The sequence below is a fragment of the Heterocephalus glaber genome, unplaced genomic scaffold, assembly GCF_053883595.1.
Source record: "Heterocephalus glaber isolate CG9 unplaced genomic scaffold, H.glaber_assembly_v1.0 deba00001460, whole genome shotgun sequence".
Classification (NCBI taxonomy): Eukaryota; Metazoa; Chordata; class Mammalia; order Rodentia; family Bathyergidae; genus Heterocephalus; species Heterocephalus glaber.
The window spans coordinates 607,043-618,883 of NW_028258307.1; positions in this window are offsets into that span (position 1 = coordinate 607,043).

Consider the following 11,841-nt stretch of genomic DNA (forward strand, 5'->3'; position numbering starts at 1 on the left):
CCCGAAGGTTGTCTCCAGTTCCTTCAGTCTTCCAGGGGGCCCCTCGGACCCTCGGCCTTCCAACAGGAACCCGCACCGGCCTGGGCCGTGAGCTCCGGCCTCCGACCCTGCCTGGCCCTGTGGTCACCGCAAGTGGGTGTCGCCACGCATGGTGGACTTGCTCAGCAAATCCCTTATATAATCCTATATATTTTATTCCAGATCTGTTCCTCTCATGAACCCTAACTGACACAGAGCCTAAGGGAGAAGTTCTGTTGACAAGACCAGCCACCCCTACCCCTGGCGCTCAGAGCACCCCCTCGCCTGGCCTGGGCAGGGGCGCCGCCCATCCGCACAAAGGCACCACTTTGACTCGGAGACCGGGCGGATGTGGCCGGGCCTGCAGTTCAGGAGGACCTGAAGTTCATGCCTGGCCCACTGGGAAGCGGTGGGCAGCAGCAGGGCAGGGGCTGAAGCCCCTGCCGTCCTCCTACTCATCTGTGTGGCCCAGCCACCCAGGCAGAAGCCCCTGCGGCTTAGGTGGTTTTTCCAGCCCTGGACCAAGAGGCCCTGGCCCGGAGACACGGGAAGGACCGGATCCCACTTGCTGAGACAGTGTTCTTTCTATGTGTGGGTTTGGATTCAGGGGCACAGGCAGTTTTTTCCCAAATTACTAAAACCCCAGCTCATCTCCCAGAGCTCACACGTCTGCTTCGTGGCACAGGAGCAGCTGCGTCTCAGAGCCCGTGGGAATCACAGCTCCTTGGGCGCCTGCAGGATGGACCCGAGCGCTGCGTGTTCACAGATGAGCGCCCCAGACCTGAGCTGCCCCCAACTCAGCCAGGCCCGGGGCCCTGGTGAGACACACAGCCCAGCCCTGATCCTGATATCCAAGATTCCTTTGCAGGAATCTTCCCAGGTTTTGGTTTTGGTTTTATTTTAAGGCAGAGGCTCACTGTGTAGCCCAGACTGGCTTCCAACTCGTGATCCTCCTGCTTTGGCCTCCCAAGTGCCGGGATTACAGATGTGTATCACTACATTGGGCTGGGATCTTCCAATTTTGACCTCTAAAATTAGAGCCGGCTGCTCAAGTAATGGCCAGTCTATCAAGTGACCTGTGACCCTAAGATTTCTCATAGCCTAAAATGCAGAAAAACTAACATTCAGAGCAGGTTAGACACTTTCCCTCCAGGCACTCAAACAAGGGGCAGGCCACCCCTTTGCTGCTTTTGGTCTGTAAAACGAAGCCCCTGCAAGTGTAGAGACTAAACTAAAGCTTCCAGGGATGGGGTCGGTTTGGGAAAACATGAATAAGGAATTCAGAAGAAACTGCACCCGCACACACACACATACACACACACCCATCCCAGGGCATACTTCCTCCCTCAGCCGGAAGGAGTGTGAGCTGTGCAGATGTGAGCCCTGGGAGGCCTTGGAGCCCGGGTTACTTCCCATAAAGAAAGGAATGAACCACAGATGACAGACAGCTACAACGCAGGTATGGGCATCACATCATCTCTCTGTACCCCGCTCCCCCCCATTCCTTCCTAGAAAAGACCCTTGCCCACCCACAAATGGTGAAATGGTGATTTGAGGCTTAATAGAGGCCTCCATCTCCTCAGAGCCAGCTTTGAATAAATCCTTTTTCCTTTTTACCCGAATATCTGGCTCCCTTTGATTTGATCAGCAGTGAGCAAAAGAACCTAAACATATGCGCCTAAGTGGCCAGTAACACTTTCAACGCAGTGTTCATGACATTCATCTACAGTGCCTTGTACAGCACTACTCTGTGTGTGTGTGTGTGTGTGTGTGTGTGTGTGTGCACTGACACACGTGGGAGGGGGTACCAGGGACTGAACCCAGGGCCCTCACTGCTTCCACTTCTGATTAAAAATTGAGCTTACTGGGCCAGGAATTTAGCTCAGCGGTTCCAGTGCCTGCCTCACAAGCGCAAGGCCCCAAGTTCAATCCCTGGTACAAAAAAAAAAAAAAAAAATGAGCTTACTGTGTACATTCTTGTATATATATATATATATATATATTTTTTTTTTTTTTTTTAACCACAAAAACAAATGCTGAGTTTCCAAATTGGTGGGAGAAATTTCACTCCCACCAGCGACAAAGGCGAGCCCCGTTGTCCTGGCTTTCAGCACTGTCACTATATTGAGCCTGCATATGTGTGGCGACATCTCATTGTCATTTCAGATTCACTTCCCTAACAACCACCATGTCGTGCATTCACTGCCCACCTGGGTCTGCAGCTGTGACATGCCTGCTCACCTATCTCGCCAGTTTGTATGGGGTCCTTGTCCTTTTGTCATTGATTTGTAGGAATTTTACATTGGCATTTACAGCACATTTACAGAAATGGAGTGAACTCTGTCCAGGGCCCATGTCCATGGCCCTGGTGGGCGGCTAAGCCAAAGCCTGTGGGGAAGTCAAGGAAGGGGTCCAGCTCAAACCCCAGGTCCCCGGCCTTCCCAGCCCGCCGTTTTCCCTCCTCCCCAGCAGGCCCTGATGTTTGCACTTGACACACAGGGAATAAGAGAGCAGATGGGGAAAAGAGTACCACAAGATGGGTTCAGTTGTCAATTTCTTTTTATTTTATGAAAAAGTAAAACATTTTCATAACCAGATAATATGAGAATAACAGTAGTTACTACACTGTGTATCATTATCGTCAAGGTAGCTACTGCATACAAAACAAACCAAAAAGATCCTTACAAAAACTCTGTCCCAGTCCCCGAGGGAGAAAAGCTTATAACACTGATCTCACTTGATTATTACGCAAACAAGAGAATAACTGTGACCTGCCATAAAGACCAGACTAAATATACAGTGAAGGTGACAAAAATCATCCCAGATAATGGCCAAAACAGCTGCTATCTGTGGGGAAGTCCGGCTGTTCTGGGTGCCCCACGCCAAGGGCCAAGCGTTTTCTGGTTCGGGGCTGGGGGTTATGACTCTTTCCTGCCACCAGGTGGCAGACGTTGCCCGCCGGGTCCTGGGGGACAGGCAAGGCGCCATCAGCCTCTTTTCTGAAATCTTGCTTCCTTCCTGAGCTCCCGAAGCTGAACTCAACAACAGCAAAGTGAAGCTCCCGTTCTGTAGGACAAGCTCTAGAAATCTGCTGTATATAACTAACACTACCGACTGCACACTTAGAAGTTAGGGTGGAAAATCTTGTGTTTTTTCCACCACTTTTTTTTTAAATGTCAACTCTCGAGCCTTTCTTTACCCAAATCCCAACCCAAGCTATCACTCACCACCTCCACATGCCTCCTCCAGAGTCCTTCTATCAGAAATAATAATAATAATAATAATAATAATAATAATACATTTTAAAGCAAAGTAGGCTAATAAGGGCCATGCTTCGCTGTATCACGATTTCCCCGAAAGACCGACTGCTGTCCAGAATGGTACGCCGCCTGCGTTTACTGAGTGTGACGTACACACACACACACCCCTGGACACCCACTCTGAGGCCGCTGGAAATCAGGGCTGCAGGTGGGACAGTCAAGGCCTAGCAAGGGGTCAGGAGGGCCAAACCCCTCATTCCTGTCCCCACCACCAGGGGGCTCAGTCAGCTTCTTCCGGGCTTGGGCGGGGAGGGAAACTGTCCCCCGCCTTGAGGTCTTTCCCAGGCCGAGTGCGCAGGAAGCAACTTTGAGCAAAATATTCAAAAGTGATGCAGAGACATGGAGAAGTGCAAACTTGGATATAAACCTGACATCAGACAGGGAGCCAGAATTGGCATTCCACACTCCTGTCGCCCTCCCCGCGGGTCTCCCTCTGGGTGCCCCAAGGCTCCGCAGTCCCGGGTGGGGATCTGGGGAGGTGCCTGGCTCCTGTTTGGGCTTGCTGTTGGGAGGAGACAGGTCGCGGAGGGCGAGGCCTGGGAAGGGTGCCTCCCCCCAGCTTGCTTCTCCCTCTGCTTCCCCCACACTGAGGTGAGCGGCTTCTCCTCTGCCGGGACGCCCTGCCTTGGAGCCCCTGGATTGTGGACTGAAACCTCTGAAACATGTGAGCCGAGATAAACCTCTCCCCCTGAAGTAGTGGGTGTCGGGTATTTTGTCCCAGCGTCGAGGGGAGTGGCCGAGACACACACAAGGCCCCGCCAGGGAAGCCCTGAGGGCTTTGTCCGTGTCCAGCCTTGGCCAGTCCCTTCACGGGCAGGCGCTGAGTTGCCTTTAAACTGCACAGCGCGGCCTTCAGCAGCCTGGTTCCCCCGAGAGCGTCTCCCTTCCCACCCCTCCCGGCCCAGGTGCTGGGGGCCCCGGGGCTGCCCTCGGGGTGCTGGTGAGGAAAGCGCAGGTCCAGACTGTCTCTTCCTTCCTCCTCAGAGGTCTTAGCGCCTTCTGTAAATGCTGCCCTAGGAAGAGCCAGACTTCCGGGTTAAAAGGGACTGCTCTCCCGTCACTATAATCAGTGCTTTTGTAAAGTCTGATGTCCAAAGGGATTTCCAGAAGCACCGCGATTTAACAGTGCCACTGAGAAATGAGAAGGCCAGGTGGCCAATACCGCCCCAAGGGCACTCGGCTTCACTCGTCACCAGGGAAACACAACCAACCCTCAGAGCGAGGCCCGTGCGCTCCGCCAAAGTGAAAGCCAGAGGTCGGCAGTGTCAGGCGTGCGGTGAGGACTCGAGGCCACCGGGATCCTCGCGTGGGTGGAGGAAATGCGAACGAGTAAACACACGCGAAAACTGGCGGCTCTGCTGAAGTTAAATCTCCGCTTACCCTGGGGCCCCCCTCGGGCAAGAATCCAGCAGCAAGCCACGCGTGCGCCCCTGGACCATGGTCCCCGACAGCCCAGCAGCAGCTGAGCAGATGAAACTGGCACTGCCCGACAGCCCTACACACAACACGGCACAGAGGGCGACTCCGGCCAGGCAGGAGGGGGAGACAGCCGGACACTAACAGCAGTGCTGCGCCAGGCCACGCACGTGGACTTGGGAACCCACGGAACAAGACGCGCAAAGGGGGCCTCTCCGCCCCGGGGTGCGTTTGTAAAAGTGTATCAGTCCGCACGGAAAGGTGGAACAGTCCAGCGGCCCAGGGAGCCTGGATCTGAACCCAAGCTCAGCTGGGCGCTGACAGAAAGCACACTGAGTCCCCGGGGCCCTCAAAACCCGGGACTAGCAGCAGGCGTGCTGCGGGGCCGGGCGGGACGCACCCTTTCGGCTGTGGAAGCACAGGGCGCAGGGAGAGAGCCCACCCCGGGAGTCTGACGGAATCGCCCGGTCCCACAGGAGCGAGACCTGCAGACTCCCGACCGACCGACAGGCGGCGGGCGTCAGCAGAACTATTTTCTCTCCGGTTTCCTGACAGTGCACAGGCCCCGCCGGCCTCTCCCTGCCCCCGGGGCCAGCCCACATGCCCCCCAGCATCGGGCACCTTTCAGACGAGACCCAGCCTGTCCCCCCTGTGGCGCCAGCCTGGGGACAGCAGACAGAGCACGGCCCTGTGGCCCGCCTGCACCCACCAGGCCTTCCTTCCCTGGCACCAAAACAGATGACTTCATGGTGGGACGGGCTCCTATCTCCGGCCAGGCCCGGGAGCGCAGGAGGGAGCCAAGGAGGAGCGGCCAGGGCCCACCAGGCTCTGGTTACTTTGGCACAGGCCGGGGTTCTGGGGAGCGTCAGCCGCAGCCTCCAAGTCCAGGCAGCCATAGCGAGCCCTGGGGTCCCGGGGCGCACGGTCAGCTCCGCCCCTGCACGCGGCCACCTCCCCGCTGGGGCCACAGCAGCTGCAGGTCAGTTTCAATCCAGCGCAGGGCAGAATGTCTCCCTCACAAATTTGTTTCAGTGTCCGCCCTCTAGGCTCTGTCCACATCCCACAGGGAGCATGAGGACCCCCAACCTCGCAGGCAACAGCCCCAGGGAAGTGAGTGTCCTGCTTCATTGTGTCCCCACGCTGGTGACTTTGCCGCTGCTTTGTGTTTCCACTCTGGTCCGACACTTTGGGGACGCTGCCCAGCCAGGGTGGGCTCGTGCTGCCTGCCACCTCCACAAGGACCCTAAGTGTGTGACTCTCTGCAAAGCGAGTTACTAGCCTTTCTAGACCTCAGTCCTATGGCCTGCAGAATGGGGCAGGACTGCCCAGTCTGACAGCGCTGTTCTGACAGTCAGTTAATGAACTGCTACTTTGTGCCCAGCATGAATGAAGCTGGAAAATGTGAGTTACTTGTATCACCTGCCCCACCTGGCGGAGGGGTCCCCTGTGACAGGGTGCAGTGTGACTGTCCCACCCCTTGGGCATATGAACGGGCTCTGCGGGTCCTGCGTGCTGGGCCACAGCATTCATGGGGCCTCTCTGCCATCACTGGGGACAGGATATGCCCTAACACCTGTGTCCGGCACTGGACCCCCCTCCTCCCTCCACAAATGGCTAGATGAGAAGGGGGCTTTGTGCGGTGCCAGGAGAGAGCTGCATTGTTCCCCTTCTGCAGCCAGCAGGGTTGATGCCGGTGGCCGGGGGCTGTGCTATCCCAGAGGATCCATCCCCACTCCCCAGCAGTCCACTTCCCATGCCTCTGGGGGCAGCAGACCAGGTCGCCTGGTCCAGTGACTCCTTCCATCTCTTCTCCCCCACATGCCTCCAGGTCGACCCTGCACGGCGCCCTCTCTCGGGGGCGGGGGGGCGGGGAGCAGGGCAGGTGGTCAGGGCCTAACTGTGGCAGCAGAAGAGTTGTGGACGCTGATTCTCATCAGATTCCAGGGTCTCGCCCATCTTCGCAATTCCTCAGCGCTGCCAGCGCCTTCATCACATCCCGCTGCAGCTCTTGTTTCCTCCCCACTGCACCCAGGGGTCAGAGGGCTGCTCTCCAGGTCCCCAGTTTGTGCATGGGGACACTGAGAAAGGAGAGACAACAACCAAGCAAGGAACACGGCTGGCTCCAGAAAGGCATCTGACCGCTGGCGCTGGCTCAGTTCTGCAGAGCAGCCCCGCTGTCCAGCCGGCTGGTCGGAGAGACAAAAATCACGCTCTCTGGGAGACCGCCCACCAGCGAACCACCAGGGCAGCACTCCAAGCCCCAAGAGCCGTGTCTGGGTGACAGCCACACAGAGCCCCCTATGGGGGCCACTGGATGGCGGCCACGGGCACCACAAAGCTCTGCCTCCCTTTCACACAGCTAGGCTCAAAGGAGGTCACGGGTGGGGTGACCTCCACAGAAGTGGACAAGGCCCCCAGGTTTCAGCAGACTCTCCTGGACTCCAGCCTCCCACCCCATCCCTGGGACCAGGAGGGGGCTGTGCCACGGCCTCAGGTCAGGATGGAACAGCCCGCCAGCTGGAGAAGAGGAGCCGGGCACTGCTGGCCCAGCGCCACCTTCCCACGCCTCCAGCGGACCCAAGGGAAGGCCTGGCCGGAAGTGGACCTCAGGAAGCATCTGGAGCGGCTGACCAGGTCATGAGCATCACACGTGGCAGAGAGGAACACAGAGGAGAGGCGGAGAGTAGAATGGCAATGCCAGGAAAGGACAGAAGCTGTGCCGCACGTGAGGTCCCTGAACACTCGAAGGAGGCTCAGCAGAAAGCAGTGGGGCGGAGGAGCACAGGTGTGGGGAGAGGAAAGTCTTGTTTTCAGGGGCAGCCCACACAGGTGCCTTGGCAGGAAGGGAGGAAGGACCCTCGCAGACCTGCTGTGCATCCCGCCACCTGGCGTAATGCTCGGGCCCCCAAGCTTTTGCTGGTGACTCAGCTCCAGGTCTCCGGGGCCCCAGTCTGGAGGGTTCAGCCCTCCTCTAGGTCCCGCTTACCCCTCCTGTACCCCATCAGCACAGCCCTGCTCCCTGAGGTCCAGGGAGGGGCCGCAGAGGCTGTCAGCCTGGGTAGCACTGTCCAGGCCCTGAGGCCACTTATCTGGGCCGCCCACACAGGAAACCAGACAGCCCGCAGCACTTTTCCCACTAATCTCCTTATCTGCCCTGGAAAGAAGGCTGTGTGTGTAACGTGTGGGCGCAGTGCTCCAAAGGCCGGGCTGTCCTGGGAGTGTTTTTCATTCCCTGACTTCTGACCGTGCAGACCTACATTTGTGTCATTTGGTAGCTGGAACAGGACACCCACAGGAGGCATGAGTTACGGCCCGTGTGAGTCGGAAGAAGTCGAAGGCGAGAAGCAGGGCAAGAGGCGGAGGCGCTAACAGACAAACAGTAACCAGAGGGGAAGCCAAAGTCCAGAAGGGATGAAGAAACGGGGCCACGTAATGACCCGGTCCTTTTGCAGAGCATCTCTTAATGCCAAAGACAAAGGGCCGCCTGAGCCTTCTTGTCGCCAGTCAGCCTGCCTTCCCTGTCCACCCACGAGAAGTTCTCCTGGGGACACGAAGAGCTGCAGGAGGACGCTCACTATGGAATCCCTTCCAGCAGCAAAAACTGTAGATAGCCAAAGTGTTACCTGACAAAGCAGTGTCTAAATCCATCACACTGTGGCACATCAGTGCTCCAGAAGCCAGCCTCAGCCAGAAAGAATGAGAAACGTCTTCACACCAGACTGGAAAGATCCCCAAATATGTGTAGTTTTTTAAACTCCATAGTGTGTATGGGTTATTCCACATAAGCAACAAAACAGGTATGTTATTGATATAAGGCACCAAGTGATCCAAATAAGCAAAATAATCCAAACAAGGGAAATATTATAACTCCCAACCTGCTAGGTATCGGACACTAGAGTTCATGTTCTCTAAAATGGAAGAATGAATTCTAGGAACACTGGAGGTTAAGCGTAGGAAAAATTTATAAAGAGAAACACGGCTTCTGTCTAAGAGAGACAGGAGGGGGCCTGGAAAGTGGGGTGCCCATCCATCCCGCTTCTCAAAGGTGCTTTATGGGGCAAAGCCATGAGGTGACGTGGGAAAAAGTGGACAAAACTATAAGACCCAATGGAAAATCACAAGGTGGGCCTGAGGTGGGACAACCATGATCTACCAGTAAGATCAGGACTACCGTCACCCAGGTGACATTGATGAAATGGAGATCAAACAGGCAAGCTAGTCGCATAGCAAGCTACAGGGATTTCCCAGAAGGAAGGGGTAGCTAGGGATGGCTGGGTCCCCAGTTACGGTGAGGAGGTCTATTTAGAATATCAGTCACTGCTCCTCATGCCCAGGGGAAGCATGTGGGTGCAGGAGTTTCTCTCTTTTTAATGTTGACCTTCAGAGAAGGTGCCTCAGCTGTTTTCATGCTGAGGGCACAGCCCTGTCTACCTGCCTTGTCATTTCTAGCTAACTCAGCCGCCTGCAATATTAGGGCTTATGTCTAGATGTCCTCCCAAAGCCTCATGCCTTCTCAGAGGTGGCTGAGTGTGTGATTAATTCATGGTGGGGCTGGGCCCAAGGGCACTAGGATTAAGGGTGTGAGTGATACCCACCCTAAGTAGTCTGAATAAGATAAAAGGGGGCAGAACACCGATGTAAAGGTTCCTTTATGCTTTTGCTGCATCTGCCACCATGAGCTGTTTCTCCTCTGTGACGCCCCTCTGCCAGGTGCCACCCTGCCTTGGAGCCAGCTGGTTATGCACTGAAACCTCCACCCACTGTGAGATAAATAAACCTTTCCTCCTTTAACTTTGAGTGTTGGGTATTTTGTCTCAGCGACAAGAGAAAAGTAACTAAGACACGGTAAAAACAGAGAAGGGCCTGGGAGGTACACACCAAAATGATGGTGGTGCCCAAAGAGAGAGCTGTAATTAAAAATGAGAAATTATATTTTGATTCATGTACCTGAGCTAAACTGCTCTATGATGGAACCAAGTTTCTGTATTACTTTGGAATTAAAATACTTGTTTAAAGAAATCAACAACATTAAAATCCATTCAGTAAACAGAGCATGACATTGCAAACCTATACACCCAGCAATCGGGAGGCTGAGGCAGGAGGATCTAGAGTATAAGGCCAACAGAGGCTGCATGCCACGACCCTATCTCAAAAAAATTTTTGTTAATGCCGGGGATTTAGCTCAGTGGTTTTGCTGCCTGCTGCACAAGCGCAAGGACCCGAGTTCGATCCTGGTACCAAAAAAAAAAAAAAAATTTGTTAAGCTACTCACTACAGACTTGGTGATGTAAACACAAGATGCTTCTTCCATCAGAAACCTGTGATGCAGCCTGACTCATCCTCGTGGTGAGGTGGCAGAGTAGGGATGGGCAGAGGAAGCTGGGGAGGATGCCACACAAATGACCCTGCCCACGTGGAGTGCAGGGGAGAGCAGGGGTTTATCTTACCCACGTGTTGCTCTGGAAAGTAGATGCCACTGCAGAGTGGCTAAAGGTTTTCCCAGAGAATGAAATCCAGAAAAAGGTTTCATTTGAGCCAATCTTTGCTTTCCTCTCTGTCACTTTCCTCATTGCTGAGACACAATAGCCGACACTCACAACTTAAAGGAGGAGAGGTTTAATTTGGCTCACGGTTTCGGGAGTTTCAGTCCATGGTCAGCAGGCTCCAAGGCAGGAACAGGATGGCAGGGGACAGAGCAGAAGAAAGCTGCTTAGGGCAGGGTAAGCAGGAAGCAGAGAGAGGAAGGAGGAGCCGGAAGGGAGAGCATTTCCTGGCCACACCCCCAAGGACCCCCTCCTCCAACCAGGCCCCACTTCCCGGGCACCTTGAGCTCTGGACCTACGTGGAAAAATCCACCGATGAACACAGTGGCCCCATGATCCAGCCACCTTCCAAAAGCCCCACTTCCTAACACATGATGCTTTGGGGGACACCCAGACCTAAATCCTAAGCCTGTAGGGGAAGGGGTCTGTAAACAGGAAATCGAATAGGGACCTCATTAGGTCTTCTGGCTAATCCTAACTAGAAGGACTTAAAACTTTAAGAATTACCCTGGGAATAATTTCAAGGAGGGAGTTAGAGAAAGAGAAAAACGAGATAAGAAAGACACGAGACAGCCCAGGTAGCATTAGGGATGAACCAGAGAGAGGGAGCTGAGGCAGAGCCCACAGAGAGCCAAGTGCATGAGGGGTGGGCCAGCCCCACCTCCAGCTGGATGCAGGGAAACCAAAGGGGACGGGGAGAAAGCTGACTAACTTTCAGGAAAGCTCTAATTCAGTGTGCACTCAAGCTATATACTCACTGTAGGCTCATATATCACCCATTCTAGGGTCACGACGCATCATGTAATTAGAGTACAGTACACATCCACACGCCCCTGACTAACTCTGAGTAACCATGAATAAGGCACCCCTCACCAACGCCCTGCCTACCCCAAAGATAAGGCCCTGCAGAGTAGGCCAGGGCCAAGTAAACAGGCACACAGAAGCTGCACGTAGGCCACCGGAAGAGATGACATAGGCGGAGGTACCCGGAAGCCAGTGGAGTTAGGGCAAGTGGGGGGGGGGGGGGGAACGGGTCCTTGACCCTCTATAAAAGCAGCCAGGATCAAAAGGCCCACAGGTCCTCCGTCTACCCCTACCCTGGTTCTTACTCTATCTACTCCTCCTTTCCAACGAAGCCTTCCTTTCTAAGCTTGGCTCCTTTCACCCTTCCTGGGACTGAGTTTGCGAATCCCGGTGAGCTGCTCGCCCGAGCAGAGCAGCAGTGCTCGGCCCCGGATGCCACACACCTTTATCGCGTCAGCTGAGAAACTCGGCCGGGAAGCGCAGCACCACGCAGGCAGTCACAATGCGCTCCTGCACGCCTGCCGTCGCTCCTCTCTCTTTGGACAGCGGGGGAGAAGGAAATCCGCCTGCAGGCAGCTGTGACGCCTTCACTCTGCCACCCAGGACGACTCTGGCAAGGGTCCCGAGGGAGCAGCCCCCAGGCAGGCGCCACGGACCAGACCCGAGTTCACCAGGGCACAGGGTGACCAGGGGCCAGAGCACAAGATCGAGACCAAAACACTCCCGTTCTCCCGCCCCTC